Genomic DNA, 12,474 nt, shown 5'->3' on the forward strand with positions numbered 1-12,474 from the left:
CAGTCAGAGTGGCTAAAATGAGCAAATCAGAGAACTCTAGATGCTGGCGAGGATGTGGAGAAACGGGCACCCTCCTGCACTTGTTGGTGGGAATGTAAACTGGTGCAGCCCCTCTGGAAAATAGTGTGGGGGTTCCTCAAAAAATTAACAATAGAACTACCCTATGACCCAGCAATAGCACTGCTAGGAATTTACCCAAGGGATATAGAAATGCCGAGGCATAGGAGCACATGCACCCCAATGTTCATAGCAGCACTCTCAACAATAGCCAAAACATGGAAAGAGCCTAAGTGTCCATCAACGGACGAATGGATCAAGAAGATGTGGTTTATCTATACCATGGAATACTCCATGGCAATGAGAAAGAATGAAATCTGGCCATGTGTAGCAACATGGATGGACCTTGAGGGTGTTATGCTGAGTGAAATAAGTCAGGCAGAGAAGGACAAATAACATATGTTTGCACATATAGGAGGATTAGGAGGAACTTAAAGGAGGACCATGGGGGAGAAGAAGGGGGGAAATAGTGGGGGAAAGGGAGAGAGGCAAACCATGAGAGACTCTTGAATGCTGAGAACAAACTGAGGACTGATGGGTGTAGGGGGGAGGGAGGAGATGGGCATGGAGGAGGGCACTTGTGGGGATGAGCACTGGGTGTTATATGGAAACCAACTTGACAATAAACTATTTGTAAAAAATAATAATAATAAAATAAAAAATAAAAGTAGAATTCCCCTGAAAAGCTATCCATCCCTAACTTTTGTTTTTTTGGGAGATTTTTTTAAATTACTAATTCAATTTCTTTACTGGTTATGAGTCTGTTCAAAATTTCTATTTCTTCATGTTTTAGTTTTAATAGTTTATATGTTTCTGGGAATTTGTCCATTTCTTCCAGATTGCCCAATTTATTGGTATATAATTGCTCATAATAGTCTCTTATTATTGTTCATATTTCTGCAGTGTTTTTTGTGATCTATCCTCTTTCATTCTTGACTTTATTTATTTTGGTCCTTTACCTTTTTTGTTTTGTTTTGTTTTTTAACTGACTAGGTATTTATCAGTTTTGTTAATTCTTTCCAAGAACCAGCTCCTGGGTTCATCGATCTGTTCTACTGTTTGTTTGTTTGTTTCCCTATAGCATTGATTTGTGCTCTAATCTTTATTATATTCCATCTTCTCCTTGTTTGGGGTTTTATTTAATGTTCTTTTCCCAGCTCTTTAAGTTTTAAGGTTAGGTTGTATATCTGAGGCCTTTCTTCTTTAGGAATTTCTGGATTGCCATATACTTCCCTCTTATGACCACCTTTGCTGCATCCCAGAGGTTTTGGCCTGTCCTGTTATCATTTTCATTGGCTTCCATGTGCTTTTTAATTTCCTCTTTAACTTCTTGGTTAACCCATTCATTCTTTAGTAGGATGTTCTTTAATCTCCAAGTATTCATTCTTCCCAAATTTTTTTCTTGTGGGTGATTTCGAGTTTCATAGCATTGTGGTCTGAAAATATGCACAGTATGATCTGGATCTTTTTGTACTTGTTGAAGGCTGACTGTGCGCCAGTATGTGATCTGTTCTAGAGAATGTTTCATGTGCACTCAAGAAGAATGTGTATTCCACTGCTTTAGGATAAAATGTTCTGAATATATCTGTTAAGTCCAGTGTGTCATTCAAAGCCACTGTTTCCTTGTTGATTTTGTTTAAATGATCTGTCCATCGCTGTAAGTGGGGTGTTGAAGTCCCCTACTCTTATGGTATTATTATCAATGAGTTTATGTTTGTGATTAATTGATTTATATATTTGGGTTTTTCACATTGGAGGCATAAATATTCACAACTGTTAGATTTTCTTGGTGGATAGACTCCTTAATTATGATATAATGCCCTTCTTCATCTCTTGTTACAGTCTTTATTTTAAAATCTAGATTGTCTGACATAAGCATGTCTACTCCGGCTTTCTTTTGGCGACCATTAGTATGATAGATGGTTCTCTATCCCCTTACTTTCAATCTGAAGGTGACTTATGTTAAAATGGATCTCTTGTAAACAGTATATAGATGGATTTCATTTTTGTATCCATTCTTCTACCCTATGACTTTTGATTGGAGCATTTAGTCCATTGACATTTATTTTTTATTTATTTTTTAAATGAGATTTGTGAGTTTTTTTATTTATTTATTATTTTTTTTATGTTTTTTTTATTTATTTCTAGGAGAGAGAGAGAGACAGTGTGAGCAGCGGAGGGTCAGAGAGAGAGGGAGTCACAGACCGAAAGAGGCTCCAGGCTCTGAGCTGGCAGCCAGCAGAGCCCGACGCGGGGCTCGAACCCACGAACCGCGAGATCATGACCTAAGCGAAAGTCGGACGCTTAACCGACTAAGCCACCCAGGCGCCCCTAGTCCATTGACATTTAGAGCGAGTACTGAATGATATGAATTTATTGTCATTGTTGCCTGTAGAGTTGGGAGTTTCTTGCGGTCTTCTCTGGTCCTTTCTCATCTTTGTTGCTTTTGTTCTTTTCTGTTTTGTTCTCCCCTGAGAGAGCCCCCCTTAAAATTTCTTTGCAGGGCTGGTTTAGTGGTCACAAACTACTTTAGTTTTTGTTTGTCTGAGAAACTCTTTATCTCTCCTTCTATGTTCAATGACACCTTTGCTGGATAAAGGATTCTTGCCTGCCTATTTTTATGATTTAGCATGCTGAATATATCCTACCACTCCTTTCTGGCCTGCCAAGTTTCTGTGGATAGGTCTGCTGCAAACCTGATCTGTCTTCCCCTTGATCTGTCTGGACTTTTTTCCCCTTGATGCTTTCCTAATTCTTTCCTTGTCTGTGTATTTTCTGAATTTGACTATGATATGCCTTGTTGATGGATGTTTTTTGTTTAATCTAAAGGGAGTTCTCTGTGCTTCCTGGATTTTGATATCTGTATCTTTTCCCAGGTAAGGAAAGTTTTCTATTATGATTAGCTAACATAAAACTTCTACCCCTTTTTCTCTCTCTTCATTTTCTGGGTCTCCTATAATTTGGATGTTATTCATTTTTAATGAGTCACTGAGTTCTCTAATTCTTTTTTTTAATGTTTTTTTTTTTTTTTTAATTTCTGAGAGAGAGAGAGAGACAGCATGAGCAGGGGAGGGTCAGAGGGGGAGGGAGACACAGAATCTGAAACAGGCTCCAGGCTCCGAGCTGGCTGTCAGCACAGAGCCCGACACGGGGCTCAAACCCACAAACCGGGAGATCAGGACCTGAGCCAAAGTCGGACGCTTAACCGACTGAACCACCCAGATGCCCCTGAGTTCTCTAATTGTTTTTTTTTTTAATGTTTTATTTATTTCTGAGAGAGAGACAGCATGAGCAGGGGAGGGTCAGAGTGAGAGGGAGACACAGAATCTGAAACAGGCTCCAGGCTCCGAGCTGGCTGTCAGCACAGAGCCCGACGCGGGGCTCAAACCCATGAACCCTGAGATCATGCATGACCTGAGCCAAAGTCGGACGCTTAACCGACTGACCCACCCAGGCGCCCCTCTCTAATTCTTATATTGTGCTCTTTTGCCTTAGTCTCCCTCTTTTTTTCTGCTTTACTATTCTCCATTATTTTGTCTCCTATATCGCTGATATACGGCTCTGCTTCATCCATCCTTGCCGCCATGGCATGCATTTGAGATTGCATCTCAGTTATAACATTTTTAATTTCATTTTGACTAGATTTTACTTCTTTTATCTCCACAGGAAGGGATTCTATGCTTTTTTCAACCCTAGCTAGTATTCTTATTGTGATTCTAAAGTCTAGTTCAGACATTTTGCTTATATATGTGTTGATTAAGTCCCTGGCTGTCATTTCTTCCTGTTCTTTTGGGGTGAATTCTCATTTTGTCATTTTGGAGAATGAAAAAGAATTGATAAGATAAAAATTTTTTAAATTAAAAACAACACAAAAAATCAATTAAAGGAGGCTAGATCCTAAGTGTGCTTTGATCTGGTTGTTGAAAAGAAGCTTGATAGACTAGAGAAAAAAAGGGAAAGAACAAATGTTAAAAATTAAAACAAATATATACAATAAAATAGAATTAAATGAAATGAATAAAGTAAAATAGAATTTTAAAATTTGCAAAATATAAAAAAATACAGTAAAAATGTTTAATTTTACAAATTATTATAAAAATGAAAATAAAAGATAATTTCTTCTGAATCCAAGAAAACTAAAAACAAACAAACAAAACCCTGAATAGATGGACCACCAACCTGAATGAAATCTGAATATAATTACTTCCAGTTTCCCCTAGAAATCAAGCTATGATGCACTCTATAGTCCATACACTAAGCAGGCCGAGAGACCTGTGGTGGTTCTCTAGGGCTTGATTGGCAGAGTGGGATGGGGTTGATGTAAAGGCTCTGTTCTCCACTAGGTGGCGCTGCTTAGCTTACTGGGGTGGAATGGTTGGGGCGGGAGTGTGTGTATGTGCCTGATAGGGGTGAAAATGGTGTCGCCCACTTTCCCAATCTCTGGCACAGGAACTCTTCACTCTCACCCACCAGCCATCAGGCACCCCTTCTTTGTTTCCAGTTTCCATCCACTCTCCACTTCTACACTGTCCATGTCCAAGCCATCAGCCTGCCAGCTGCACTTCCCTCCTGAGTTTCATCTCAGATGGGGCTGTTTCCAAACTCCTCACTTCTGAGGGACCTGTGGCTTGGACCCACTCTGACCCTCTGGGGAAGGGTCTCATTGGGCAATGGCCAGGTGCCAGCTTGTGTCCAGAAAACTCACTGAATCCTATACTTACTCTCTCTTGCATTTGGCTAATTTGCAATTGTTTATAAATATATGTATTTGTGTGATTATTTTGTTAATAATAGTCAACCTCACTAGACTAGTATGAATCTAGAGACTGTTTTGCTTATTATTATACCTATAGCTACCATATTGCTGGCACAGAGTAAGGGCCGAATGCATATTTATTGACTTACTGAATGACAAATGGCTATTACCAAATTTAATTTTTGTCATATAGTGACTTAGATATCTTGTTTTAAATTTACTTTTTGTGAGAATAAGTAACTCTGTTTATTGACTATTTCTTATTTATCTTCTGTGAAATACTTATTCATATACTTTGTCCATTTTTCTATCAGGACCCTCTATTTTTATCATTGATTTATAAGAGCTCTTTGGGATTTTATGCCTTTTATATATATGTTGCGGATAGAGCATATTCTCACAAGTCATCACTTCTCATTTCCCTTTGTATGTAATGTGAGTGTGTGTGTGCATATGTGCTGTACTTTGAAGTTCTTATGCAGTAAAAATCTATTCATTATTTTCCTTTTGACTTTTGAATTTCTCTTGTTTAGAAAGGGTATCTACATACTAAGTTTTAAAATATATTCTAGGGGCATGTAGGTGGCTCAGCTGGTTAAGTGTCTGACTTCAGCTCAGGTCATGATCTCATGGTTTGTAAGTTTGACAGCTCAGAGCCTGGAGCCTGCTTCAGATTCTGTGTCTCCCTCTCTCTCCCTGCCCCTTCCCCATTTTCGCCCTGTCTCTCTCTCTCTCTCAATAATAAATAAACATTAAAAATTTTTTTAATGTATTCTATTCTCTGCTAATGCTAAATTCCCTTATATCCAGGTCTCTTTCAAGATTCTCCCCCCTGCTTATCTGTTCACTCCTGTACCAGTATTATACGGTTTTAGTTACTGCAGCTTTCTGGTAGGGCATGTTCCCTCTTTTTCTTTCTTTTCTAATTTTTCTAAGTTATTATGGGTTTGCCTCTGTAAACATATTTTAGACTGTTCTTGACAAAGTCCCTATACAAAATTCATTAGAATTTAATTGTGAGTATTGAATCTAAAGAGAAAAATGGGTGCCTGGGTGGCTCAGTTGGGTGAGCATCTGACTTAGGCTCACATCATGATCTCACGATTCATGGGTTTGAGCCCCACATCAGTTTCTGTGCTGACAGTTCAGAGCCTGGAGTCAGCTTCGGATTCTGTATCTCTCTCTGCCCCTCCCCTGCTCACACACACACACACACACACCCACTCTCTCTCTCTCTCTCTCTCTCTCTCTCTCTCAAAAATAAACAAACATTTAAAAATAGAAACAAACTGGGAGGGGGGAGATGGACATGGAGGAGGGCACTTGTGGGGATGAGCACTGGGTGTTATATGGAAACCAATTTGACAATAAACTATTTGTAAAAAAAAAATAAAGTTTAGTATACAATTGTACTTCAATTGAAAAATAAAATAAAAAATTAAAAATACCCACAAAAAAATAGAAACAAATAAATAAATAAAGCACTACCTATAGAGGAAAAAGTAAGTGACAGTGGATTTCTCATCTGAAAGATGGAGGCCAGAGGAGGTGGCACAACATTTTTCACACGCTAGGGAAAAAATAATAATTGTAAACCCTAATTCTATATCTAGCAAAAATACTCTTCAGATGAAGGAGAAATAAAGACCTCCAGATGATGAAGATGAAGGAGAACTAAGAATCTGTCACCAGCTAGCCTTACCTTAGATGATGACTAGACAAAGTTCAACTGTGTAACAGAAGGGTTAGAACTTATAGAGAAGACAGTGGAATGGGTAAAAATAGGGATAAATGTAATGAACTGTCCTTCTAATGAGTTTGATAGTTGAAACAAAAAGTATAATACTGGGGTGCCTGGGTGGCTCAGTCATTTAAGTATCCAACTCTTGATTTTGGCTCGGGTCATGATCTCATGTTCCCGGGACCAAGCCCAGCCAGTCAGGCTCTGCCTTGACAGCATGGAGCCTGCTTGGGATTCTCATTCTCCCCCTCTCGCTGCCCCTCCCCTGCTGTCTCCTGCAGGCATGCACTCTCTCTCAAATAAATATTGAGGGACCTGCGTGGCTCAGTTGGTTGGGCTTCAGCTCAGGTGATGATCTAGCAGTCTGCGAGTTTGAGCCCTGCATCAGGCTCTGCTGACAGCTTGGAGCTTGGGGCCTGCTTCGGATTTTGTCTCCCTCCCTCTGTTCCTCCCCTGCTTGCATACTATCTCTCTCTCTCTCCCAAAAATAAAGATTAAAAAATTTTTAATAAACATTACAAAATTTTTAAATAACTTAATTTTTTTTCAAGTGTAATGCCATCTGATGTGCTTCAATGCATACAGACAAAATAAACAGTAATGTTAAAGAATAGGGAAGGTTGGGGCATCTGGGTGGATTAGTTGGTTAAGCATCCAAATCCTGATTTGGGCTCAGGTCCTGATCCTGGGATAATGGGGTTAAGCCCCACGTCAGACTCTGCACTGAACATGGTGCCTGCTTAAGATTCACTCTCTCTCCCTTTGCCCCTCTGCCCTGCTCACTCTCTCTCTCAAAAACAAACTTAAAAAGAATAGGGAGGGTTAAAGAGACATACATGGAAGAACGTTTTTCTGCACTTCAATTTGGTAAAACGTCAGTACCAGTACACTGTGTTAAGTTAGGTATTTATATTGTAATACTGACTAAAACCACGAGTAAAGATACTCAAAAATACTTTCAGTAAGTAAAAATCGAATTATTTTATTTTTTTAGAGAGACAGAGCAAGCAGGGCAAGAAGGGCAGAGAGAGAATCTTAAGCAGGCACGAACACTCAGTGTGGAGCCTGATATGGGACTCAATGTAAGGCTTGATCCCACCACCCTGGGATCATGACCTGAGCCAAATTCAAGAGTCAGGTGCTTAACTGACTGAGCCACCAGGTGACCCAAATTAAGAATTTTTTTTTTAATTTTTTAATGTTTTATTTGTTTTTGAGAGAGAGAGAGAGAGAGGCAGCATGATTGGGGAGGGTCAGAGAGAGGGAGACACAGAATCTGAAACAGGCTCCAGGCTCTGAGCTGTCAGCACAGAGTCCGATGCGGGGCTCAAATCCATGAACCGCAAGATCATGACCTGAGCCAAAGTTGGACACTTAACCGACTGAGAAACCCAAGTGTCCCAAGAATGATTTTTTAAAGTAGGTTCCATGCCCTGTGTGGAGCGCTAAAAATAGAATTCTAAAAAAGTGAACCTACATAAAAGCAGGAAAATGGAAAAAAAAGAAACAGAAGGAACAAACAACATAAATAATAAAAGTCCCAACTAATGTTTATGTATAAAAATAGTGTATATATATACACACACACACTTAACTGTGATTATACTGTTATATTTTCTTTGCTCTCTTTCCTTCTCTTAAACATACTAAATTAACGGTCACCAATTATTCTTTTTTCTACCCACAACACTGTAGTATCTACACTCAAATTTATCTTCTTAAAAAATCCTCTTAAAACTACTCCATCCACTGGGGCGCCTGGGTGGCTTAGTCGGTTAAGCGTCCGACTTTCGCTTAGGTCATGATCTCGCGGTTCGTGGGTTTGAGCCCCGCGTCGGGCTCTGTGCTGACTGCCAGCTCAGAGCCTGGAGCCTGTTTCAGTCTGTGACTCCCTCTCTCTCTGACCCTCCCCTGCTCATGCTGTCTCTCTCTCTCCTAGAAATAAATAAAAATATTAAAAAAAACAAAAAACAAAAAAACTACTCCATCCAGGGCGCCTGAGTGGCTCAGTTGGTTAAGCATCTGAGTCTTCATTTAGGCTCAGGTCATGACCTTGGGGTACTGTGGGTTCAAGCCCACATCAGGCTCTGAGTTGACAGCATGAAGCCTGCTTGGGATTCTCCCCCCCAAAAAAACCCCCAAAACTTTAATAAATAAATAAATACAAAACTACTCCATCCAATTTTGTCTTCTCTCACATCCAAATTAATTCCTATCATATTGCCCTGTTTTGTTTTTATCATAGCATTTATTCTTACCAGATTTCTTCTCTTTCTTCCTCCTCATACTTCTTCCTCTTCTATTTCTTCAGTATTTATTGTCTATCTCCCCTCATTAAATTGGATATAACCTCCTGAGAGCAGAAACCTCTTCTGTCTTGTTTAGACCTTTACACCATTGCCTAGAATAGTGGTACATGATAGGGAGTACATGGTGTATAAAGGCTCAAAATATTTTTGAATTAAGTGAAATAATATATCCCATTAGTATCATTTTGTAAATGTGCACATTTTCATTGTATAGATTTATCATAAATTAGTCAAGGACCTAAATCCTAAAACTAGACAACAGAAAATAATTTTATATCCTATAACATTAAATTCTACACAGTGAAATTTATGGTTTTCTAGGAGAGAGAGAGAGAGACAGCGTGAGCAAGGGAGGGTCAGAGAGAGAGAGATACAGACTCTGAAATAGGCTCCAGGCTCTGAGCTGGCAGTCAGCACAGAGCCCGATGCGGGGCTCGAGCCCACGAACCGCGAGATCATGACCTGAGTGAAAGTCGGACGCTTAACCGACTAAGCCACCCAGGCGCCCCAATCCTTATCTTATTTTTGAGAGAGAAAGAGGGAGGGACAGAGAGATGTAGATAGAGGATCTGAAGCAGGCTCCATGCTCTCAGAGCAGAACCTGATACAGGGCTCAAACTCACAAACTGTGAGATCATGACCTGAGCCAACTGAGCCATCTGTGCACCCCAGTTTATCTCCTCAGGATGTGTTTTTAAAGCCTTTTTCATCCATGTTATAAATATTCATATAATTATATATGATGCTTTTATTGCTTCTTATATAGCAATTATAAAATTATCCCTTCTATAATTTATGTTTTTTTAGTGTGATATAAGGATGCAATGCTATTATTTTGTCCAAAACTTTTGGTTATGAGCCCTAACAACATATACTGAATAAAACATCCTGCTTTAATTTTTTTCAAGTTTATTTTATTTTATTTATTTTGAGAGAGAGAGAGAGAGGCAGAGAGAGAAGGGGACAGAGAATCCCAAGCAGGCTCCGCACTGTCAGCAAAGGGCCCAGTGCAGTGATCAAACCCATGGAACCGCGAGATCATGACCTGAGCCAAAACTAAGAGTTGGACATTTAACCGATGGAGTCACCCAGGTGCCCCCATCCTGCTTTTAATTTTAAAGTCAACTTCTGGGGCACCTGGGCGGCTCTGTTGGTTAAGCCAACTCTTGATTTCTGCTCAGGTCATGATCTCATGGTTTGTGAGTTCAAGCCCAGCATCAGGCCTGCTTAGGATTCTCTCTCTCCCTCTCTCTGCCCCTCCCCAACTCACTAATGTGCTTTTGCTCTCTCTCAAAAATAAATATTTAAAAAAAATTTTTTAAGTCAAATTTCTTCAGTGGCCCAGAGATTAGGGACAAACAAGAACACATCTGTTTAAAAAGGCTCCCAGATTCTGCCACATGAAGCTATCTTCTGAACATATTTCGCAAACATTTTTAAGAACAGGAATATATAAATATATACCCCTTGGGATTCTCCTTTTGTTGACTCTACTTTTTTCCTTTTCTTTAACCCTCAATCTGTAGCTTCAGCAGTGGTGGTCAGAAGCAGACAAACCAAACATTCCTTAAACTGATCTTATTTATGTGCATTGGTATACAAATTTTTGTGAACATATGTTTTCATTTTCCATGGCTATAGCCTTAGAGGTAGAATTGCTGAATCCTATGGTCCGTATATATTTACCATTTTTTTTACCCTTATTTTTTATTGACATAGTTGACATAAAATGTTAACATTTCAGGTATACCACATAGTGATTGACAAGTCCACACATTGTGCTCACTCATCACAATTGTAGCTACCATCTGTCACCATACAACTACATGATTAACTTTTAAGAAACTGCCATACTGTCTTGCAAAGTGCTTGTAATGTTTTATATTTCATGTTTGGCTATTCCAGTGAATGCAGTGGAAAATCTCAGCTTATTCTTCATGGCCAAAATATGAAACAATCCGTATGTCCATCAGCAGGTAAGTGGATGGACAAACTCTGGCATATTCATACAGTGGAAAGCTCAGCAATAAAAAACAAAAACAAAAACTATTGGTGCCCAAAATGACATGCACAAATCCCAAAAACATTAGATTGAAAAAAACCAGATACAAAGGGTTACTTATTGTACAATCCCAATCATATGAAATTCTAGAACAGATAAAAAGAATCTAGTGTCAGAAGAGAGATCAACAGTTAGGGTCAATGGTGGGAGTGAAATTTGTGCAGAGGTACAAGGGAACATTTGAAAGTGATAGAAATGAAATACCCTACAAGTTGGTAGGAGTGGTGCTTACATAGGCATAAACATTTTAATCAAAACTCATGGAAGTTCAACTCTATGTGAAAAGTAGATACATTTTATTATCTTCAAATTTTATCAAAATTTATTTCTAAAATGTGGTTCTGAAGAATGAGTGAAAATGTAAAGACTAAAATTTGTTAAAGGAACATTTAAAAAATGCCCAACACCACAGAAAGCAGCAATTGATGAGAGGCTGGGCCTGGGGCCTGGGCCCAAGGAACAGATCTGTCACTGTTGTACAAGAAATTGTAAATACCCAAGATGCCCTGATGACACACGTATGTGTCACAAGATGTGCGGTAAACCTCGTAACAATTGAGAGGCCTGACATCAATGCCATTTTTAGAAGTCTAGTGAACTGAAGAATGCCAGCATATCATTTTAATGTGAAGGGAAAGTTATTAAAATTCTCACACCACACCACACCGAGGTACAGTGCTTCATGGGCCTCTTTCAAACTGGAAGGCAGCATGGAACACATTTGTAAATTCTACTCCGATCCTGGGTAGTATGTAAAGCTCCCGACTTTGAGTGGCACCTGGAGCAAGAGAGCTCTGCTGAGGGCACAGGACTGGTGTGAAGCAGGTCAGTACACATGGCACAGGGTCTGTCACCAGAACCCCAGGCAGATAAGGGTGCTGTCTAAGGGTGGAGTCTATTTCAATCTCTAATAGAGCTGCAGACACTAGGGTTCCGTTGCAAAACCACAATTTCTGTGGCAGAGAAATATTCTCCATTTGAAAAGCAGATTCTGGGAAGTAGGCTAAGCATCTGACTCTTGATTTTGGCTCAAGTCAGTACCTTGATCCCAGGGTCATGGTATTAAGCCCCACATCAGGCTCTGTGCTAAGTGAGGAGCCTGCTTGTGATTCTCTCCCTATCACTCTTCCTCCCTCTCCCTCTCCTTCCCTCTAATTTTTTTTAAAGAAGAAAAGTGGAGCACCGGGGTAGCTCAGTCGGTTGAACATCCAACTTTGGCTCAGGTCATAATCTCACAGTTTGTGGGTTCAAGCCCAGTGTTAGGCTCTGTGCTATCAGCTTGGAGCTTGAGCCAGCTTTGGATACTGTGCCTTTCTCTTTGCCCTCCCCCACTACCACTCTGTCTCCCTCCCCCCCCTCTCAAAATAAACAAACATTAAACAAAAGAAAGAAAAGCAGATTCTTGCCCACTACAGGACACAGAGAGTGAACTACAGACACCTAGAGACTGAACACTTCACCACCATGTGATTTTGTAACTGGTCCTAGGTAGATCATCAGGTCCATTGATGACTGCTGAAATACATTGTACTGTGTAATGGTTTATTTG

This window comes from Hyaena hyaena, unplaced genomic scaffold, assembly GCF_003009895.1.
Source record: "Hyaena hyaena isolate Hyena2069 unplaced genomic scaffold, ASM300989v1 scaffold_1186, whole genome shotgun sequence".
Classification (NCBI taxonomy): domain Eukaryota; kingdom Metazoa; phylum Chordata; class Mammalia; order Carnivora; family Hyaenidae; genus Hyaena; species Hyaena hyaena.